The 24,031-nt window shown below is 43.1% G+C and overlaps 1 protein-coding gene and 1 long non-coding RNA gene across 2 annotated transcripts in view; both read left to right on the forward strand.

Annotated features, from left to right (window-relative positions):
* LOC132207920 (utrophin-like) overlaps window positions 1–24,031 on the forward strand; it is a 94,950-nt gene that overhangs the window by 14,799 nt on the left and 56,120 nt on the right. The window lies entirely within an intron of this gene.
* Window positions 1–24,031, forward strand: part of LOC132207922 (uncharacterized) — a 48,075-nt gene that overhangs the window by 14,542 nt on the left and 9,502 nt on the right. Inside the window, exon 2 of the long non-coding RNA XR_009444002.1 lies at window positions 5,771–6,039. This is a non-coding gene — a long non-coding RNA (uncharacterized LOC132207922). The remainder of the gene's footprint in view (window positions 1–5,770; window positions 6,040–24,031) is intronic.

Here is a 24,031-nt window from a genome sequence, read left to right on the forward strand (position 1 = left end):
AGATAACGCTAGCATTTAAATAAAATTGTATTTATAGAATCATAGAGTGACACAACACGAAACAGACCTTTCAGTCCAACTAGTCCGTGCTGACCATAATCCCAAACTAAAGTAGTCCTGCCTGCCTCCTGCACTCGGCCATATCCCTCCAAACATTTCTTATTCATGTACTTGTCTGGATGTCTTTTAAATAGTGAAACTGTACCCACATTCACCAATTCCTCTGGAAGTTCATTCCACATATGAACAATCCAACAACATGGCCCACTATCACTCGTATCCTTACATACAGATAAGGAAGGACACCACTTTGATTGGGACAACACATCCATCCTAGGACAAGCCAAACAGAAACATGCACGGGAATTCCTAGAAGCACGGCATTCCAACCGGAATTCCATCAACAAACACATTGATTTGGAGCCAATCTCTCATCCCCTGAGAAAAAGAACAGGAAATGACATCACCAACCCAAGGAAACCTAACCAGATAAATAGAAAGTGGGACATAACACCAGCGCTTCGCCGGAGGCTCACTGATGATGTTACCTAGAATGGTGACGAAACGTCTGAAAACGAATCTTCCAGCTCAGCGAGCAAACTCACATCCAGAACCTCAACCTGAGCTACAAAGCTTCTCAAAACTCATTAGAACAATCCTCTGTGTAAAAAGATTGCCCCTCATTTCCTTTTTAAATCTTTCTCCTCTCATCTTAAAAATATGCCCCCTAGTTTTGAAATCCTCCACAGTAGGGAAAAGACATTTGGCGTTCACCTTATCTAGATCCCTCATTATTTTATAAACATTCATCGGGTGACCCCTCAACCTCCTATGTTCCAGTGAAAAAAGCCCCAGTCTATTCTCACCTTAAATCTCAAACCATCCATTTCTGGCAACATCCTGGTAAATCTTTTCTGAACCCTCTCCAGCTTAATAATATCCTTCCTTGAACACTGACCAGAATTGGACACAACAGTGTAGAAGAGGCCTCACTAATATCCTGTACAACTTCAACATGGCATTCCAACTCTTCTCCTCAAAGGTCTGAGTAATGAAACACCTTCCTAACTACCGAAAGAACTACAGATGCTGTAAATTATGAACAAAAACAAAGTTGCTGTAAAAGCTCAGGAAGTCGGGCAGCATCTTTGAAGGAAAAAACAAAGTTAACGTTTCAGGTCCGGTGACCTTTCCTTAAAACTGGCATTTCCCCTCTTCGCTGTCGACTGTACTACCGATTTTGGTATCATCTGCAAGCTTACTAACCAGGCCTTCTATATTCTCATCTAAATCATTTATATAAATGACAACCAAAAGCAGACCCAGCAATGATCCCTGTGGAACACTGCTGGCAACAGGTCTCCATGATGGAAAACTTCCTTGCATCACCACTCTCCATCTCCTGCCTTTTATCCAATTTTGTTTAGTTTCTACTCAATTAATATTCCAGTAATAAACATGCCTGATGAGTGGCGGAATGGTAACCGCACCCAAAGTGTTAACGCTGCTTTTTTTTCCCATCACAGATGTTGCCAGACTTGGTGAGCTATTCCAGCAACTTTGTTTTAGTTCCTGATGAGCTGCGACTTTGTACTTGACTGACTTCCAACATCAAAAGTTCTAAATGTTGGAAGAGATTGGTTAACCTTGACTTCCTAGCTTGAAAATGTGCCTTTTATGCAAAGAAACTGTACTCTGGGACAGTGGTTTTGCAGATTTACCTGCAGGCCCAGCTGTGAATCAGAGTTGAAGAAGTTGCATGCACTGATGAATAGGCAGCTGTTTAGCCTCTGGATGGAATCCTGTGGAAGCGACGAGGGTCTAGGCCATTGACTCGAGAACTGATGAGGGAACGGCTTGCCCCAACCATCTTCCCTTCAGGGGAACACCAGCCTCAGGTCGCTGCCCTCAAGGGGTATGTCATCCTGACCTTGCTCCTCTCATGCGTCGGCAGCTACATCTTTCTCCCCTCTGGCACTTAATAGACCGGCGGCCGATCTGGTGCGATTTCATTCGCCATGAGCTGTTGGCTAACCAGAACCCAGCAGGTGTACTGAGCAGCAGTGTCACTTGGGAGGTGATGATCTCTGTTACCATGGCAACCAACCTACGATTATTGCTAGATCTCGGGCCAGGATTGAGTGAACCACCATTAGCACGCCGCTTCCCCTTCTTGATGTTGCACATTGAATGCCTTTGAAGGCCTGTTACATTTCTTAATGGTGACACCCCTGCCCACTGTTGAGTCAATACCAGTTGTTGTGGGATGATGTATGTGTGCGTCAGTTGCTCAGTTAGGGACTTTAACTCGCAATGAAGTTGGGAAGTTATGTACAAGTCTTCTCACCATGGATTTAATCTGGCTCTAAGCAGAATTGTAGGTGGTACCATCCACCCACCTGATTAAATGTCCTCTATTTCCAAACTTGCCACAACAGAAAGTACAAAATCCCGCTGTTTTTGTTCTCAATTCATGGTTTAATTTTGCAATCAGTGTCGGAAGCAGCAGATTAGTTCAGTCCTTGTGAAATTGAAGGCAATGCAACAATTTAATTGGTCACTTTTTAACATGGTAGGTTCTCAAACTGAGGAAATGGTGAATGTTGTTGATCTTTAATGCAATATAATGGAGGAGAGAAAAATCTGGACTACAAAACCCACAGGAAGAAAATTATAATCTGTCAGTGCTGCCTCCATGAGAACAATGCCAAGTAAATACCCGTCCCCATATCGAACAATAGAAGTTTCCTGCATATCAGAACATACCCATTGAGTGGGGAACTGACGAATAATGCAGGAGCACCATCGGATTGAAATACTTTTATTCTAAGGATTTCAGAACATGCTGGGATTTTTATTGCAAGCAATACTTGTGATGGAATATTCTTTTAATGTCAAAGTGCTGCAACAGTTTGGAAGAACCAATATTAAATGGATATTATTGCAGATAATATATGTGAATGAAATAAAATTGTTTGCTTAAAGTATTTTGTAATTGGAATTGAATGTCACATTTTTGTATCTTAGTTGTCTTCTGTTTCTTATTTTTATAGAGCAGGTATTGTCCTGGTCACTTGTAATGCTGCCAATTCAAGATTAACTACATGGATGGTCTCTATCAGTTGCTGAATCCCCGATGTCAGTTTGTAATCCTGAATCCAATATTGTCACTTCATCTTTCAGTTCTGTTTCTAATCAAAGTTTGAGATCAACAGCTTTCATTTTACTATCTGGAAGTCAATGAGTGCAGATTTTGTTTGTAAACCAGCGTTCTGTATGTAAAACTGCCTTGTTTAATTAGATTAGTTAGTTGAGATTCATTTTGGTGAAATGAATCCTAACTAAGCTTCATCTCTTCCTCATTCTGAACACATGCTATGTCACGCAATGGCTATTCAATTTTGCATTGGTGCCGGTTCAAACCATGTGTATTCCAACTACGCATTGATACAGATGAAATAGTACCATTTCCTTGTTCGTACCATTCTCACCATACAGTGTTTCAGCATTTCATTACGTTTCTGTGTACAGTTCTGAACCAGTCCCCTTGCCCCTGAGCTTGCCAAATGTCTCAATGTTGTCATGACATTGTCAAAGAATTCATTCCTTGGAAGATTCAGAGATAAATTAACGTAAACTAGTATGTGTTAATGCCTCTGCTGTAATCGGGCGAAACACTCAGGCCATTGTCTTAATTTTTCTCTCTTGTATTTTTTTGAAATGTTGACCATGCCATTTGCTCCACTTACTGGGATTGGACTTGTTACAGAAGTGCTGAACGTCAACTTGCCAAATACAATTGGCTAAAAAGTCTGAGGCCAGTCAGTCTCTTGAAACACTTTTGCTGTGCAATCAACATTCCAACATTAATTGACAATGAAAAATTGCATACGTGCTCCAGAAGATTCGATTTGAAACAGAGATTTGTGAATATGAATGGAGCTATATATGTCTCCATCTCGGGCACCAACCTCAAGTCCACCTGGACTATCTCCAACACCTCCCTCACCTTCCTGGACCCCTCTATCTCCATCTCAGGCAACCACCTAGAAACCGATATGCATTTCAAGCCCACCGACTCCCACAGCGACCTAGAATACACCTCCTCCCACCCACCTCCTGCTAAAATTCTATCCCCTATTCCCAATTCCTTTGCCTTCGCCGCATCTGCTCCCAGGATGAGGCATTCCATTCCCGTACACCTCAGATGTCCTCGTTTTTCAAGGAGCGCAACTCCTCCCCACCCCCCCAACCCCCCGCAGTGGTGAAGAACGCCCTTGACCGTGTCTCCCTCATTTCCTGCAACTCATCCCTCACACCCTGCCCCTGCAATAACCACCAAAAGAGAACCCCCTCATCCTCACATACCACCCTACCAACCTCTGGAGACAACGCATCATCCTCCAACACTTCCACCATCTGCAATCTGACCTCACCACCAAAGACATTTTTCCTCCGACCCTTGTCTACTTTCTGGAGAGACCACTCTCTCCGTGACTCCCTTGTCCGCTCCACACTCCCTTCCAACCCCACCACACCCGGCATTTTCCCTGCAACCACAGGAAGTGCAACACGTACCCCCATACCTCCTCCCTCACCCCCATCCAGGCCCCAAGAAGACTTTCCACATCAAGCAGATGTTCAACTGCACATCTACCAATGTGGTATACTGCATCTGCTGGACCCGTTGTGGCCTCCTCAACATCGTGGAAACCAAGGAGAGACTTAGGTGTTCTGCAAAGCAGTCCCTATGCTCGGTTCACAATAAACAACTGCGCCTCCCAGTCGCGAACAATTTCAACTTCCCCTCCTATTCCTTAGACGACATGTCCATCCTGGGCTTCCTGCAGTGCCACAACAATGCCACCTGAAGGTTGCAGGAACAGCAACTCATATTCTGCTCGGGAACCCTGCAGCCCAAAGGTATCAATGTGGATTTCACAAGCTTCAAAATCTCCCCTCCCCCTACTGCATCCCAGAACCAGCCCAACTCGTCCCCGCCTCCCTCACCTGTTCTTCCTCTCACTTATCCCTTCCTCCCACCTCAAGCCACACCCCCATTTCCTACCTACCAACCTCACCTCTTGACCTGTCCATCCTCCCCGGACTGACCTATCCCCTCCCTACCTCCCCAACCTACACTCACCTCTACTAGCTCAATCCCACCTCTTTAACTTGTCTGTCTCCTCTCCAACTATCTTCTCCTCTATCCATCTTCGATCTGCCTCCCCCTCTCTCCCTATTTATTTCAGAGGCCTCTCCCCCTCACCCTCCCCCTTTTCTGATGAAGAGTCTAGGCCCAACATGTAAGCTTTTGTGCTCCTAAGATGCTGCTTGGCCTGCTGTGTTCATTCAGCTGCTCACTTTGTTATCCCTTTATCTCTTAACAACCTCATTAAGTGAGTTCTTGAGTTAACTATGCAGGGTAGACTTAGAGTTTATCATTCTAACTTGCCAGCCCTGAAAGATGAAAGTTGGTTTATGTTGGATGCTTGTTTCATAGCTACGAAAGATATCCTGAACGGATTTTTCATGTCTTTTGTTGAGAACTTTACCCATTTAGTCACTCTAATCCTTTTCCTTTTTTAAAGTTTCCTTGGTAGTCATAAATTTTTAATGAATAAAATCTTTAGTCTTATACTAGATATTCCCAATTTCAGGAGAAAGTCCAGAGAGACGTTTTAAAGGAAAGGGTTTTAGAAAGAAAACTGAAGTTCCATTGATCAAAGTCATGAATAGTTGATAAATTATTTGCACTTCATATTTCCAGAACCTACCCTGGAAGAGAGAGCCCAGAGAATTGCCAAAGCTGTCCGCAAACAGTCAATAGAAGTGAAGGAAAATTGGGAGCAATTGAAAACCCGTGCGAGCAACTGGCAGAAACAGGTGGAAAAGGCGTTGGAGAAACTTCAACAACTGCAGAAAGCTCTGGATGATCTTGAGGCTCATGTGATAACAGCTGAGGGGGTCCACACTGATCAGCAACCTGTGGGTGACCTGCTTATTGACTCATTGCAGGGTCACATTGATAAAACCACAGTAAGTGCAATTACATTACACTTCACTTATGAACAGATGTAACCACAATGTTGTATGGAGACGATCAGTAATATGAGTACTTCAGTGATATTGATTGAATGGTTGTTAACTTAATTTGCAAATTAAAACTTAGTTGAGCATGCCTTCTGATGATATCACATCGTTAATATTAGTATAGTTGAGGATTCTATTAGTCAGTGACATCAGCTGAGTTATCTACTTGTTGCCATGTTATCGTGATTAAAGGAAAAGTCTTACCACGCCATTTGGCGACTCCTTAGAGAGAGACAACTGGTTATGATTTAACCAGAAGATTACCATGCCTCAGGCAAGTAGAGGGTTTGAGGCGAAGATCATTTGTGGTAAGCTCACTGGTGTGGCAATTGAGCCCTCTCTTGCAGGGCATCACTCTGCATCACAAACCAACCGTTCAGTCAGCTGAATTTGAATAGAGTTTAGGATTGGAGAGCAATCCATGCATTTGTATTTTTTTTAATGAATGTTTCTCACTGGCAAACCTTTTAAAAGCCAGCTCAGCCATACAGGCTAGATCAGTTCTTGATCTCAGCTGAATTTTTTGATCTCGGGTGAGTCAGCGTTAGGAGTTCAGTGATTGGAATGAATTCACATGAAGTTAGCGAGAGGGATACTACATGTGAATAGATCAATGTTTTGAAAAGAGGATGAGATATGAGCAAAAGTTTAACTGATGTGGAAGACCAGCCAAAATCATCATCAACGGTGGAGCAGGCTTGACCGGCCACGCAACATTGAGCTGCCGCTATTTGACTTGTTCTGTGAAGAGGAAGGAAAATGGTCCAAGTGTCAAAAATGCTGAAGACCTCATCATTCTACAACCTCAAAATTTGATTGTGTTCAGTATATTATCACTACTGGTACCCCTAAATCCTGGTCTATCATCTCAGCAACTCTACTCTGCCCAAAAGCTGGTTACTTGTGACATTTTTGAAGGATCTTCCCAAGTCTGAAAATCATTTTTGTGTTTGTAGAATCAGAGTTGGCGTGTGGAAGGAGGTCTTCTGGCATATCATAGCTCTTTGAAATAACTCCCCAATTTGTCCCCCTCTGCTGTGCAATGACTTCAACCACTTATATAATCTCTTTAATGGATGGAAACTTTTGAAGACATCCAGAATGAGTATTAACGATCCCAGAATACAACTGAGCCTTATTAAGTTCTTAGTTCTGATGATCAAGAGCTTGATCAAAGAGGATTGTTTTAAAAAGTGCCTTAAAACAGGAAAGGTACAGAGGCTAAGAGGTGGAGGAAGTCTCTTGTTGGGTTTGAAGCCTACAAAATTAAATGTTTGGCAACCAAACATATCCTGAAGTATGGTCGGACTGGTGGAGATTATCCAAATAGCGATAGGCCATTTAAAATCAAGAGTGGGCAAGAGCACATAATTAGACGAGTGCAGATACCCTGAAGTATGGTCGGACTGGTGGAGATTATCCAAATAGTGATAGGCATAGCCAAGGAACAATTTGGAAACAAAAATGAGAATTTAATAAAATTACTGTTGATACTATCAGTTAGGTAGAAAGCACAGAGAATAGGATTTGGTTCAAGATGAGTCTCAGGCAGTGGAGTTTTGACGACCTCAAGTGTTCAATGGGCAAATGTGGGACTCTAGCAGGGAATGCATTGGAATTGTCAGGTCCGGAAGTGAAGTAGTTTCAGTTGAAGGTTTCACTGCTAATGAGCCAAGACAAGAGACAGCTTTAGGGATTGCATGAATGTGTGGTCGGACGTTCATCGTGGGATAAACAAGATGCCAAGGTTGTGCTGAGACAAGCGTAACATTACATTGTTGCCAAGGAGGAGTAATGCACTCAGTAGGTAGTGAATAGAGATTGGTGTGGGGACCACAAACAGTGGTCTTCCCAGTTTTAAATTGTTGTCTCTACAGAGTTCCGCAACTTTATGTTCTGTTCAAAAGGCTTCACTGACAAGGAAACAGAAGTTAGCCATTTGTTTACTTGTCAATATATCTTGATTTTTCCACCATGTTCTCCAATTATTTCCAAAACCTGTGCAGTGTACTAAGTGAACCATTCAAACCTTAAAAGGAAATGTTAAAGTTGTGGAATATAAAGTTAAATTTATTTGATTGAAAATTGAAATAAATTACATGAGGGTTTGACCAAGACTGAAAGGAATTAGATGGGACACCAGATGAATAAAACAAGCAGTAGTAAGGTGGTATTAGCTGGATGTTCCTGAAGAAAGAGAACGCAGCCAATCTTTCTTCCATAAGGGGGATTAATTGTGTGGTGTCAGACACAGTTGATTAAATCATTCCTTCTGCCTTTACTGCCTGACTGTACTCTGGTTGTAATATTTACTTTTTTAAAGGCTCAAGGTTAGACATACTTGTCATTTTATAAATTTTAAGAAGTTGGCTTATTGTCAAGTCACGGTAGGATTGAAAACACATTCTATAAGTGTTTGAAGTCAGAAGTCACATGACACCAGCTTATCGTCCAACAGGTTCATTTGAAATCACACAAGCTTTTGGAGTGCAGCCCCTTCATCAGGTGCAGTTAGTGAGGTGACCACAGAGAGACACAGCTTATAAGCAGAGAGATCAAAAGATCATAGAATTGGCGTGAGTGGAGTGTCAGATAATAACTCTATACAGGTGACCAAGCGTGCCAGAGGCAAGCAAAGTGTTTATAAAGTCAATGTCAGTGCTGTGCTGTCATGATAATCAGGCAGCGCAACAGGAATAGACAAAAGGTGACATCTCAGGTCAGACTCTGACTTGTAGTTTAGAGGCTTGTGTTCAGAATCTGTCTTAGAGTTTTAACCTTTATTTCAAAAGCAAGAATTTATAAGATGCCACACTGACTGACTGTAACTACAAGTTGTGTGCTTCTTCAACAAAATATCTGCAAATAAACAAACATCCTGGATGAAGACTTATTATCTGACACTCCACTCACACCAGTTGTCTGCTGTTTTGATCTGTCTGCTTATGAATTGTGTGTCTGTGTGTTTTCCTCTCTGACCGTACCTGATGAAGGGACTGCACTCCAAAAGCTTGTGTGATTTCAAATAAACCTGTCAGATTATAACCTGATGCCATGTGACTTCTGACTTTGTCTATCCTAGTCCAACACCAGCACCTCCACATTATAAATGTTTGGAACCAAGTCAGTGCAACAGGTATACGTTGAACATTTGACTTCGGAAGGATGCCTAGTGCTGAAAAATTCATTAATAACAAAGGATTTCTCCATTATGCCATCTATCGTAACATGCTGCGTCTCACAGTCATAATGAAAGGATGCCCACTTTAATTCAGCAGCGCCAAGAACAGTTATGGACATTTTTAGCATGGGAGGAGGCCATTCAACCACTTTATCTGTACCAGCTCTCTCCCAGAGCAACAAAATTAATCCTTTTCTTGAACTCGTTCCACATATTTCACAGGATTGAAATAGAGAGGTGCATAGTTAAGAGATTTTAACATCAAGTGAGCAGTTCTCGCACTACACCTTGTCACTAAAAATTGAAAACGTGACTTACAAAGAGTGAGTCTTTATTTTGTTCTGTTGTGATGATGAAGAAGATGCAAGTCCAAGTGCTGGAACTGGCCTCTTGAACTTAGAAATTTTTAAATGTGTATAAAATGAATTCCGTGTGCATCTACGAAAAGCAGTTTTATGGAAGGAAAAGGGACCAAAGAAGATTTGGTGTATTGTACTTTATCCTATTATACTCCAACCTGTGAAAACAGAACTCTACTTTCCTGTGCCTCCCAAATCCCGAGTCTGTCCCTGCCCCCATTGACCATGAGGACACGGCCGGAGACCCCAACCGATGATGTCACATTCGCCTCCGCCGGCCACACCACTTCCGGGACCGCAGCTGCTGCCGCCCACCCCGATCCTCCAACCGCCGACGGAACCCCGCCAACGGCCGACGCCGATGGAACCCCGCCCACGGCCGACGACCTCATCGCTCCGCCCACAACCTTCGCAGCCAGCAACCCCAGTGAAGACAGTCACATTGAACCCTGCCGCATGTTCACCATCCCCCCCAGACCTCCCACTAACTGAGGACGAACGGTTAGTCCTTAGTAAGAGGTCTCCTTTGTCCCTCTACAACCACACATCAACGAATACCAGTCACGATTGGACATAGAACAGTTTATCCGCCGCCTTCGCCTCCACGCGTACTTCTTTAACCGGGAACCTAACCCTCCCTCCACTAACCCCTTCACCCGCTCCCAACACAAGTCCTCCTCCTGGACACCACCCCCAGGCCTCCTACCTTCCCTCGACCTCTTCATCTCTAACTGCCGTCGAGACATTAAACCGCCTCAATCTCTCCACCCCTCTCACCCACTCCAACCTCTCCCCCGCAGAACGGCCGGCTCTCCGCTCCAACCCCAACCTCACCATCAAACCCGCAGACAAGGGTGGCGCAGTGGTAGTATGGCGCACTGACCTCTACATCGCCGAGGCCAAACGCCAACTCTCCGACATCACCTCCTACCGCCCCCTCGATCATGACCCCACACCCGAGCACCAAACCATCATCTCCACACCATTCATGACCTCATCACCTCAGGGGACCTCCAACCCACAGCCTCCCACCTCATTGTTCTCAACCCCGCACGGTCCGTTTCTATCTCCCTCCCAAAATCCACAAACCTGCCTGCCCTGGTCGACCCATTGCCTCAGCCTGCTCCTGCCCCACTGAACTCATCTCCACCTATCTGGACTCCATTTTCTCCCCTTTGGTCCAGGAACTCCCTACCTACGTCCGTGACACCACCCACGCCCTCCACCTCCTCCAGGACGTCCAATTCCCTGGCCCCCAACACCACAGTTAATCAATGCGGTAGGGTTTCAAAACTAACGGACTTACCTAGGGCCGAATGTTGTGGATGTGAAAATAAGTAGACTTTGTGACATCAGGCCTATGTGGTCAGAATTTAAACTCTGGGTCAAAATAACAAAGGGTGCAACGAAAACCGGTAGCTAGCAAGCAGACCTCCTTTCAAGGACCAAAGATAATGGCTTCGTTCTGTTCAAGATTTAATAGATGGAAACTATCCGGTTATGTGGAGACAGTGGAAGAAATGAATGAGGGGGTGGATAGATCTGGGCATTGCCACCATGTATGTGGAAAGTGCAGTGCTTTCACATGATATTGCTCTGGGGCAGTGTTCAGATGAGAAAAGGAGTGGGATTTTACTGATTTGGCCAGACCTAAGTGATTCACACCCACAGCCATGCTGTCAAAGATTTGTGGAAGCCAGCAAAACTGAACTTGACTGTTTGCAGTAAATGTACAGCATTTCAGATGTCACTTGATCCTGCAGATTGACTCCCTAGAATCTGCGTGTCAAATGATTTATATGGCTAAAAGGTTCAAGTATGATTTTGTGCTGTGGAACTCATCTCGAACCGAAACTCGCCAGTTTTTATATCAAGATCTGGAGAAAGTATTAGTTTTTTGAAGATGTTCTGATACAGAGATAGACTAATAGTTTCCTGAGAAATCGTGGGGCATTGGCCAGGAAGTTAAACAAACAGTGGGGAATAAAACAAACTTGACCTGAGTCCTATGTTAAGTATATAATGGATTTGTTCCACAGTGAGGATATCAAAAGATATTCTAATTTTTAAGATGAGACACTCAGGATAATTTGGGTAGGTTGCACTTCTTGAAGGGACCGGAAAGGTACAGAATTATCCATTAGATGTGAAAAATTTGAAATGAAGACAAAACCTTTTGAGGCTGGGGTGGGGAAGAAATGAAGGTCCAATTTTGCTCATTCAACCTCTCCCATTGACCAAATGCATTTGTAGTGTCTGTAAGGTTGGTGACGGCACTTAAATGAAGAAAAATCAACATGGACATGCTGTACATAACCATAAACAATCAATCTCTTGGCAAGGATAATGTGACAGGGCATTTGAAAAGCCAGGTTATTGTAATTTGAATTAAGAGATCAGGCTGTAGAACTTGAGATCAATCTCAGAATAAAATGTAACAACAGCGATAGATGAGGAACCTCTTCACTCACAGAGAGGTGAACTTTGTAATTCTGTACTCCAGAAAATGTGGAGCCTCAGCCAAGAAGTATGCTCAGGACGGGGATTGACATGCTGGGGTAGTCAGTGAAGCACTATTAATGTCACAGGATGAGTACTCCGGAGGCCTGGGACAATGCTGTAGAGTATAGGCTTAAGTTCCACTGTAACAGCTGATGGAATTTGAATTCAGTTCAATATAATTTTGGGGGTAGGTGGGAATGTGGAGCCGAGATTGCAGTCAAGTCAGCCACGACCTTCTTAAATGGTGAAGCAGGCTTGATGGGGCCAGTTATCCAACACATGCTCAAATTGATATAATCATAAACAAAGCTGGTCTCAGTGATGGTTACACTGTCACTGTTACACTATTCACCGTTATAAAAACTTGACTCATTCACTGATGTTCTTTAAGAAAGGAGCTCTGCCATTCTTATTTGATCTCACCTCCATATGACTCCAGATCCACAATAATGTGGTTGACACTTAACTGCACTCTGAAATAGTCAAACAATTTGGAGGAACTAGGGATGGGCAGCAAATACTGTCCTTGCTACTCCTGCTCCTTGTTGCTATGACCCTATATGCTCTAACATATTAACCAATTTCCTCTTTGAATCCATTTGAGGAGCAGTGTATATTTTGTATCGCTCGGTGATTCTCCAAGTATCTGATGGATTTTGCATAGTTCCTTCTACCTTCTAAATGTGAGCTCCTTCCAGTGTTTAACCTTTAAGGTAGGCAATCGTTCTCGAACCTTTTTGATTGAATGCCTTCATATTAATAGCAATCACTAACCTATCTATTATTAATTGCATATTCACAAGACCAAGGGCTACATGTAAAGAAGTGTTCTAATCATCTTTTTAAAAAGCTACTTCCTGACGGTTATCGTGGAGATGAGATTAGATTCCCTACAGTATGGAAACAGGCACTTCAGCCCATCCCCCTATCACCGACACACACCCCTGAACACTCTGGGCAATTTAGCATGGCCACTCCCCCTAGTCAGCACATCTTTGGACTGTGGGAGGAAACCGGAGCACCCGGAGGAAACCCACGCAGACACGGGGAGAATGTGCAAACTCCACACAGACAGTTACCTGAGGCTGGAATCGAACCCGGGTACTTGGTGCTGTGAGGCTGCAGTGCTAACCACTGAGCCACTGTGCTGCCCCGATGTGTGTATTTGCTTCTAACTGTGATATCTGTCAGTCCCTGGACTGGTGTTTGATAAGGGCACTCACAATGTATATCCACTTTATGCAAATGCTCTTCTATTGTTCGCCTGATAAATCAAGAAAAGGGCTGGATCCTTTTGTATATTTTTAACATCACATATTCATGATTTACATATAGTTGAGCGTTTCAAATTGCAGTAATTAAACATTCATGACAGATAAAAGCATTCCAGAATTGTTCCGACTTGATGATAAATAGTGAATATCTGTTCTTGACTGCAGCTTTCCAGCCTATCAGTGCAGAGAGGCATTGCTTAGCAAGGTTGGATGAGGAATATTACTGTTCCAATTAGTTACATTTAATTTATCACCATTGAAGCTCGCGTTAGTTAGTGTGCTTTTTTCCAATATATTTAATCTCAAGTTATGACAGATGATTTGATTTGTAGATCTCAAATTACCTCTCTACTGTAGAACCCAGTTTTGAAACAATTGATATGAGGCACTTATTGTACTGTCACTGATGCTGTCATTATACTACCAGAGTATGGCTGTAATGCTGAATTACTTTAGCCTGCCTTCATGAAGCAGTGCAATCTTTCCGAGATAAGGATGAGGGGAAGGTGCATATAAAAGATTGATTTATAAAATTGAGATTCATGGAATATATAGGTCACTATCAAATTTGGTTAAAAAAGATGGCTGAAGGACAGAAGCAGCAAGTTATGGTAAATAGATGAGAAGATCGCTATTAGCAGTTTGCCAAGTATGAGGACACTGATTTTTGGAGATAGATGCACGATTTGAATTTGGGAATATGGCATACAGAAGGCCCTTCAGCCAATCAAGTCTGCGCTAATCCCACTTTGCAGCACTTGGAGAATAACCTTTAATTTCAAGTGCTCATCCCAGTACCTTGTTAAAAGTTGTGAGCTCTCTTGTCTCAACTACCCTTCTGGGTAGTGCATTCCAGATTACCACCACCCTCTGGGTAAAAATATTTTTCCTCAAATCCCCTCTACATCTCCTGCCCTTCACCTCATAATTGTGTCTCCTTGTTATTGACCCTTCAACTAAGGATACGGCTGCTTCCTAACCTTGCCCCTCCTAATCTTCTGCACCTCAGTCACGTCCCTCCTCAGCCTTCTCTGCTCTAAAGAGAACAATCTGACCTTATCCAGCTAGTCTCCGTAGCTAAAGTGCTCCGCCCCAGGCAATATCCTAGTGAATAATCTCTGCACCCCCTCCAATTCAATCACATCCTTCCAACAGTGTGGTGATGAGAACTGCATACAGTATTCCAACTTTGGCTTAACTAAAGTTCTATACAATTCCAACGGAACCTTCCAGCTGAAACCATCTGTGCCATGACTGATAAAGGCAAGTTCTCAGTACGCATTCTTAATCATCCTGTTAACCTGTCCTGCCACCTTCAAGGTTCTGTGTACAAGCACCCCATGATCCGTCTGTGTCCCCTAAGCCTCCTAGTGTCTTGCCATTCATTGAGTACCTCCTTGTCTTGTGACTTCTTCCGATGTGCATCACCTGATATGTTTCAGGATTAAATTCTGTCTGCCACTGATCTGCTCATCTGACCAACCCATCTATATCTCATTATGTTGTATATATCACGAACAGTGAGGGACCCAATATGGAACGTTGCAGTACGCCATTTGACACAAGCTTCCAGTCGCACAAACAGCCTTCTACCTCTGTGCTCTGTCTCTTACCACTGTGCCATTTTAGAACTACCTTGCCGTAATAGCCAGTGGTGCCAGATGTGTTTACCTTTAATATCAGTCTCACATGTGGGACCTTGTCAAAGGTGTTTTTGAAATCCATACAAACTGCATCAGCTGCAATATAAGCATAGAGCGCAGAAGCAGAAATAGGCCATTCAGCCCTTTGAATCTGCTCTGCGATTCAAAGAGACCATGGCAGAACAGTTAGAACATAGAACATAGAACATAGAACAGCACAGAACAGGCCCTTCAGCCCACAATGTTGTGCCGATGTTGGAGTTAATTCTCCAGTCTACTTTCCTGCCTTTTCCCAATATCCGCTGTCTATCTCAACCTTAAATTTACTTAATGACCAGCCTCAATAGTCTTTTGTGGCAAAGAATTCCACAGATTTGCAACCCTCAGAGGGAAGAAATTCCTCCCAATCTCTATCTTAAATGTGTGACCCCTTATTCTGAGATTATGCCCTCTGGTCCTAGACTCTCCCACAAGGGAAAACAAACTCTCTGCATCTACCCTGTCAAAAATCTTATAAGCTTCAATAAGGTGGCATCTCATTCTTCTATATTACAACAAGAACAGATTCAATCTTCTTAACCTCCTAGAACTTATTTGAACTTCCTCCACATCCTTAGATATTTCTCCCAAAACTGTTCTCAGTGTTACAGCTGTGATCTGACAATTGCCTCGTACAATTTTAACAAAACCTTTTATATTCCATTCCATTTGCCTTCTTCGTTACCCAATGAACTTGGATGCTTGCTTTTTGTGATTCGTAGACGAGAATATTTAAATCCCTCTGTTCCGTAGCTTTCTGCAGTCATTCTCCATTAAATAATAACCAGCTTTTCTATTCTTCCTGCCAAAATACATTAGCTCAGATTTCCCTGCATTATATTCCATCTGCGAAGTTTTTGCCCATTTGCTTAGCCTGTCAATATCTCTCTGCAGACTTTTTGATTAATCCTTACTAGTTGCCTTCCCACATGGTTTTGTGTCATCAGCTACAGTATATTCTCTTTCCTCATTCAAGGCATTAATGTATTTCATAAATAATTGTGTCCCCAGCACTAATCTGTGCGGCGCTCCGCTAGCTGCAGGTTGCCAGTCTGAAAATGCCTCCCTTGTCCCAATTCTGTCTTCTATGAGTGAGCCAGTCCTCTGTTCATGATAATATACAACAGCAACATCATGGACTATTACCTTATTAAGTAGCCTAATGTGTTATAGCTCATCAAAACCCTTGTGAAAATCTGGGCACCTACATACCTCGCAAAATTGTATCAAAATTGTGAAGTGTGACCTCACTTTGATGAAGCCATGCTGATCAAACCTTGCATTTCCAAGTGGAGATGAATTCTCTCCTCCAGAATTTCCCCAGTTGTTTCCCTCCCACTGATATGAGATTCATTGGTCTGTAATTCCTGGTGTATCTCTCTCTCTCCTTGAAAAATGGTACCACATTAGTTGTCCTCTACCAATTCCCCTGTAGCCAGAGAAGAATTCAAAGTTTGGGTCAGAGCCCCTGTGATTTCCTCTCATCTCTTATTGTGGCATATGATACAACCCCTTCAAACCTAGAGAATTATCTACTTTTAGGCCTAGCAAAGCCTCACTCCCTGTGTCAGTCTGCTCAAGTACCTCAGTCCCTGTCCCCAAGTTCTCTACCTCCATCTTCCTCCTCTTGAATGTAGACTAAAGTGAAACACTCTACCAGTGTCCTTCTGTACGGTATAAAGTTTTCCCCCGGACCCTAATGGGCCCCATTCTTTCTCTGGTTATCTTCTTCCCCTAAATGTACTTGTGAAATATCTTGGGATCTGTCAAATTTTATCTTCATGTTTTTTCATGCGCCTGTTTCCTCCTAACTGCTTCAAGTTCCCTCTGAGCTTTCTATACTCCACTAAGGCCTCCATCATTTGCTCCCTTTGTACCTACTAAAAGCCTCTTTTTTTTTGTTCTTAACCAATTCTGAATATTCCTACACATCCAGGGTTCTTTGTCTTGTTATTTCCAAATTTCATCCCAAAGGAAACATGTTGGGCCTGTGCTTTCCCCATTTTCTTCCCAATCACACGTTCACTTTCTACTGTAGAATTTGCCAGACGAAGCTGAACCTGGTCTACTTTGGTCAGATCCTGCTTTATTTTAATAACATCTGCCTTCCTCCGATCCAAAATTTTTTTTTTGCAATCTACCATTTTCCTTTTCATAACAGTGGTTGCTATCACTATATTCTCCCCACTACCACCTTAAACACCTTGGCAACTTTGTTCTCAAGAATTAGATCTGGGTCTGGACTGTCCCTTGATGGACCTTCCATATGTTGACACAATAAACTCTGCTGAACACGTATTTAGAAATCCAACTCCTCTTTACACTGTGCACTTTACACTCGATAACAAGGTGGACATTATTTTAAAAAGAAAGGTTTAGAGGGGATTAGAGGAAAACCTTTTTCATCCAGAGGGGTCTGAAATGCACTCTCTGGGATTATAGTTGAGACGGGAAATCTCAGAATCTTTAAAAAGCACTTGACGTGTCATTACGTTCAAGGCTATGACCTAGTGTGTTGACAGTGGGTCTAGTGTATATAATAGTATGTTCTTGATAGCGCAGACTCAGTGGGTTGAAGGGCCTCATATATTGTATGATTCACTGATTATGACTATCCCAAACAATGTTGAGGAAGTTGAAATCCCCTGGTATAGTTACCATCTTATTATTGCACACCTCAACATGAGCAATACAGCATGAAGTTCCAAAATTTACCACGATTGCCAAGCTTGCAGGAGCCCAAATAATGAGGATGATTCCGATCAGCTGCAATAGGCCAACAGAATGGGAAATGACATGGCAGGTAGAGTTCAATACAGCAAAATGTGAGGGGATCTGGGATACAGTGTGGTTTAGTCAGCAGTGGCCCTCCTTCTGAGTCAGAAATGTCGGTGTGATTCTCACTCCAAGACAGAAGGACCCAGTATTCAGTGCAGGAAAGCAAACTTGTGTGGTAATGAATCCTCAGCCTGGATCGACGGGTTAGGTTAGTGGCAGATATATCTACAAGATGAAAAGATGATAATTGCAAAGAGTGGTGATCTTTGCTCACTGTTCTGAGTTTGGGCCACTAGACCCGAAACGTTAACTCTATTTTTCCCTTCACGGATGCTGCCAGACCCATTGGGATTTTCCAGCAACTTTTCGCTTGTTGTTGTCGTTGATCAACTTGCATTGTGTTACCCCATATAAAATGGGAAATGTCCAAGGAAAAAGAAAACGATGCATGAGGTGAAGCAGTTTAACTAAAGGGATAGTGGCAAACAATAAATACTCGAAAGACATTGTTCCAAAGAGTGTGTGAGATCTGAAAAACCCAGGAATGTAGGGGTCATAAAGCCATAAAATGAAGGAATGGAAGTAGGCTTTTTAGCCCATTGAATTTGCTTCACCATTCGATGAGATCATGGCTATCTCTGTTTTGAATATTCTTAGTAACCCAGCTTCAACAGGCCTCTGGAGTAAACAATTCCACAAAATCAAGCCCACAAAGGAAATAAATTCATCTTCATCCCTGTCTTAAATATGTCACGCCTTATTCTGAGATGATGCCCTTTGGCCGTAGATTCTCCTCCAAGAAGAACCAAACTTTCTGCATCGACACTAACAGGTCCCCTAAGAATCCTGTATGTTTTAATAAGGTAACCTTTTACTGTTCTAAATTCTAAAGAGTACAAGTCCAACCTATTTGACCTCCTTAGAAAGAAGATCCTTCTGTACCTAGAATCAACTTAGTTAACTTTCTCTGGACTGCCTCCAATGTTGAGATTTCTTTCCTTTGATAAAGGGCCAAAAGTATTTGCTGTGTTTGAGATGTGGTCTGTCTAGTACTTTGTATTGTTTTAGCAATACTTCCCTCTTCTTTTATTCCATTCCTTCTAAAGGCCAACAGGAGACTTCCTTGTTAGTTGCTGAGCATGGTTGCTAACTTCTTATGATTCATGCACAAGGACCTCCAAATTCCTCCTGTACTGCAGCTTTCTGCAATCTTTTTCCATTTTAATAACATATAGCTCTTTTATTCTTCTTGCCAAAGCACATAACCTGACATTTTCCACATTATATTCCATCTGCCAAGTTTGTGGCCATTCACTTTGCACGGAAACATAAGAAATAGAATGAGAAATGGGCCATTTGGCCCTTCACGCTTGCTGTATCATTCATTATGAATATATCGAATCACCCAACACAGTCGCCTGTTCCTCCTTTAACCTTATATCCTGTGATCCACTTAGTTCCAAGTGCTAAACCCAAACTCCTTTTTGAAACTGTGCAATGTTTTAGCATTGATTTCTGTGGTAGTGAATTCTGTAGGCTCATCAGTCTCTGGGTGAAGAAACATCTCCTCATCTTCGTTTAAGGGTATGAAGAATGACTGTGACTCCTTTGATCTGTACATCCCTGCCATCAAGAACATCTGCCCTCCATTTGACTTGACTGGTCCTGTAAGAATTTTAAGCTTCGATGAGAAGCCCCTTCATTCTTCTGAATGCCAGTGGTATAATCTTATCTGACGCAACCTCTCCTTATATGCCAGTCTGCCTTCCAGGAATCAGTCTGCTAAACCTTTGCTGCACTGTCCCTAGAGCAAGAGTGTGCTTCCTCAGATAAAGAGGCCAAAACTGCACGTAATATTCTTGGTATGTAATTGCAGCAAGACATCCCCACTCCTGAATGCAAATTCTCTCACTATGAAGGCCCTTCTGCTATTTGCCATCTTTACTGCTTGCTGCACCTGCATGCTTACCTTCAATGACTGAAGTACAGGTTTGCCCAGATCTTATTCTACATACCCATGTCTTAATTTATATCCATTCAGTTTTTGCCTTTCCGTTTTTGCTCCCAAAGTGGATAATCTAACATATATCCGTGTAATACTGTATCTGTCTCACATTTGCCCAGTCATTCAGCTTGTCCCAATGACACTGAAGCATCTCTGCATCCTCCTTACAGCTCACCCTCTCATCCAGCTTTGTGTCACCTGCAGATTTGGAGATATTGCATTTGATTCCTTCGTTTGAATAGGTGGGTAGCCGGAGTCTGAGCACAGATCCTTGTGACACACCACCTGAGTCTGCCTTTGGAAAAAGACCATTTATTCCTATCCTTTGATACTTGCTGACCAGTTTTATTTCCATCTCAATATACTACGGCAATCCCATGGGCTTTAATTTAAAGCACTAATCTCTTATGTGGGATTTTGTTAAAAGCCTTCTGAAAGCCCAAAGAAACCACATCCAGTGGTTCCACCCTCATCAACTGAATGAGTTACATCCACAAAGAATCCCCTAAAAATTTTCAAGTGTGATTTCCCTCTGCCCCTTTCATAAATCCCTGCTGTCCCTGTTTGATCTTGCCACAGATCAGCTGTTAAATATTTTATAGTAAAGAGACCTGAAATTCCTCCACCCAGCGAATCCATTGTTCCTGGTATTATGGCAGGGTGTGGGAATGTCCTTAGTCACCTGAGGAGCCTGGTACAACCAGAGAAGCCGGGTTTCAAAACTTATGAAGAAATAGTAGGAATAGTGGCAGCTGAGAGATGAGCACCAACACAGACTCACAACTGCCATTGGTGTGAAAGAGCACTTCACTCAACAGCAAATTGCTGGTATAAATTAGTCGTATGCAGAAACTGCGGCAATAAAGGGCCCATTGAATGGGTGTGTTTGAGAAAGAAATATGAACAGAGTACAGCAAAAGTACTGAAAGTGAAGAGTAGGAAAAAAATCTACATGGTACAATGACAGCATGGATAATCTGCTAGTTTCACTGGGAGGACCATGGCTGGAAAAAAAATCAAACTCAGTTGGGTTGAACTGAGTTGCTTGTCAGATTCTGAAACTGATTCATTGCAAAATTCTAAAGAAGTGTGCCATTATTTTCATCGGGATCTGGGAGACATGGGGAAGACCTCTGTCGAATTGAAAATCAAGTATGAGAGTCAAGCAAAATGTTGCAAGGCAGGATCAGTGCCTCGTGCAATCAGACTAAAGGTTGAGGCAGAATTAAACCTACTTGACAGGGCTCAGAAAGGATTTCCAATGATGTTGCCAGGGTGGAGGATTTGAGCTATGGGGAGGCTGATTAGACTACTTGGCCTGCAGTTTTGGAGGCTGAGGGGAGAACTTGGAGGTTTATAAAATCATGAGGGGCATGGATAGGATGAGTAGCCAAGGTCTTTTCCTTCAAGTAGTGGAGTCAAAAACTAGACGGCACAGCTTTAAGGTGAGGGGGGAAAGATTTAAAATGAACGTAAGGGGCAACGTTTTCCAAGCAGAGGATGGTGTGTGTAAGGAATGAGCTGCCAGAGGAAGTGGTGGAAGCATGTACAATTAGGATATTTAAAAAGCACTTGGATGGGTACATGAATAGGAAGGGTTTAGAGGATATGGGCCAAATACTGGTAAATGGGATTAGATTAATTTAGGATATTCTGTTCGCGTAGATGAGTTGGACCAAAGTGCTCTGTTTCGATGCTGTACGCCTCTATGACACTATGACCATAATTGAGTGACACTGGTCAAGATTGGAATCCTTGAATCCAAAAATGATTGGCCCACACCTATCATTCCACTGATAGATGGAGTATACATCTGCGTTGCTTACAAGTTCGCTACTAATCCAGCACTATGTGCTGAGCAGTATGCTTTGCTTGTAATCGATGACCTACTTGTTGGACCAGCTAGAGGTCTGCTTTTCAGTAAGATTGACCTTAGTCAAGTCTATCTCCAGATGAATAGAGATCCTAAGTCACGGGAATACTTGATTATCGTGACACGTAAAGTAGTATTCAAAAACAAGAGATTTCCATTTGAAATCCATCTGTGCTTGGATTATTCTAACATGCCATGGATCAGATTTGAAGTGGATTGAAAGGAGTCCAGTGTTACCAAGACAATATTTTACTCACAGGGAGAACCTAAAAAAGAGCATCCTCACAAGTTAGATTTGAAGAAGTGAGGAAAAATGACTGTGATTTTTTAAAAAAGATTTCCATACAATACTAAGGCCATATCATTGATGCCATGGCATTATACAAGTCCCCTTCAAAAGTAAAAACTGAAGTTCACTGTGGGATGCTGTAAATCAGACACTTAGGAGAGAATGCTGAAGGATTTTAGATTACCCTTGCCAAATGAGTTGACAACAAACAGTCCTTATGTAGACATTTTCTACTTTGAGCAAGTAGGGAACACTCTGGCAACGGTAGGACAAATTAAGAGAGACAGTCAAAATAACCCACGACTACGTGAGTGGTGGGTGTGGTACTGCAAATGGAGCAACCGGAACTGAAACCACATGTCATGTGGAAGCTAGGACTATCGAAACAAGGAGGAGGTCTCCTGTGGGGAATGAGGGTCATCACTCTACCACAGCAAAGGAAACGCACGTTAAAGGTCAGGATCGGGATTCCCAGAAGGTATGTTGCCTCCCTGGTGCCAGGGTCCAGGACGTCTCCGATCGGGTGTATAAGGTTCTAAAAGGGGAGGGCGAACAGCGAGAAATCGTGTTACATATTGGGATTAATGATATAGCCAGAAAAAGGATTGAGGATATAAAAAGTGATTTCAGGGAGTTAGGATGGAAGCTGCAAAGCAGGACGAACAGAGTAGTGTTCTCTCGTTTACTACCGGTGCCACGAGATAGCGAGGCGAGGAACAGGGAGCGGGCGCAGCTTAACACGTGGCTGCGCAGCTGGTGTAGGAGGAAGGGCTTCAGATATGTAGACAATTGGGATGCCTTCTGGGGAAGGTGGGACCTGTACAAGATGGACGGGTTGCATCTGAACTGGATGGGGACCAATGTCCTGGGTGGAAGGTTTGCTCGAGTAGTTTGAGAGGGTTTAAACTAGTATGGCAGGTGGGTGGGAACCTGAGCTGTATACCGGAGGTGAGAGTTGATGCAGGTGAGGCAGTAGCAAGAGGTAGACCAGCTAGTGGGAAGGATTTTCCCGGGAAGAAACCAAGGGATCAGTTAAAGTGTGTTTGCTTTAACTCAAGGAGTATCAGGAATAAAAGTGATGAACTTAGAGCATGGATCAGTACCTGGTGCTATGATGTTGTGGCCATAACAGAGACATGGGTTTCTCATGGGCAGGAACGGTTGCTGGATATTCCAGGGTTTAGAGCATTTAAAAAGAATAGGGAGGGGGGAGAAAGAGGAGGCGGTGTAGCACTACTAATCAGAGAGGGTATCACAGCTACAGAAGCTTCCATTGTCGAGGAAGATCTGCCTACCGAGTCAGTGTGGGTGGAAATTGGGAACAGCAAGGGAGTAGTCACCTCGTTAGGGGTTTACTACAGGCCCCCCAGTAGCAGCAGGGAGATTGAAGAAAGCATAGGTCGGCAGATTTTGGTAAAGTGCGGACGTAGTAGGGTTGTTGTAATGGGTGACTTTAACTTTCCCAATATTGATTGGAACCTCCTTCGAGCTTGAGATTTGAATGGTGCTGTTTTTGTAAGGTGTGTTCAGGAGGGTTTCCTAACTCAGTACGTTGACAGGCCGACGAGGGGAGAGGCCATTCTAGACTTGGTGCTCGGAAACGAGCCGGGGCAGGTCTCAGATCTTGTGGTGGGAGAGCATTTTGGTGATAGTGACCATAACTGCCTCACATTGTACATAGCTATGGAGAAGGAGAGGATTAGACAAAATGCGAAGATATTGAATTGGGGAAGAGGAAACTATGATGCGATTAGACATGAGTTGGGAAGCATGGACTGGGAGCAATTGTTCCATGGTAAGGGCACTATAGACATGTGGAGACTGTTTAAGGAACAGTTGTTGTGAGTGATGAGTAAATATGTCCCTCTGAGACAGGCAAGAAGCGGTAAGATTAAGGAACCTTGGATGACGAGAGCTGTGGAGCTTCTCATCAAAAGGAAGAAGGTGGATGCTTTGGAGAGGGTTCAGAGGAGGTTGACCAGGATGCCGCCTGAA

Source organism: Stegostoma tigrinum, unplaced genomic scaffold, assembly GCF_030684315.1.
Source record: "Stegostoma tigrinum isolate sSteTig4 unplaced genomic scaffold, sSteTig4.hap1 scaffold_207, whole genome shotgun sequence".
NCBI classification, from domain to species: domain Eukaryota; kingdom Metazoa; phylum Chordata; class Chondrichthyes; order Orectolobiformes; family Stegostomatidae; genus Stegostoma; species Stegostoma tigrinum.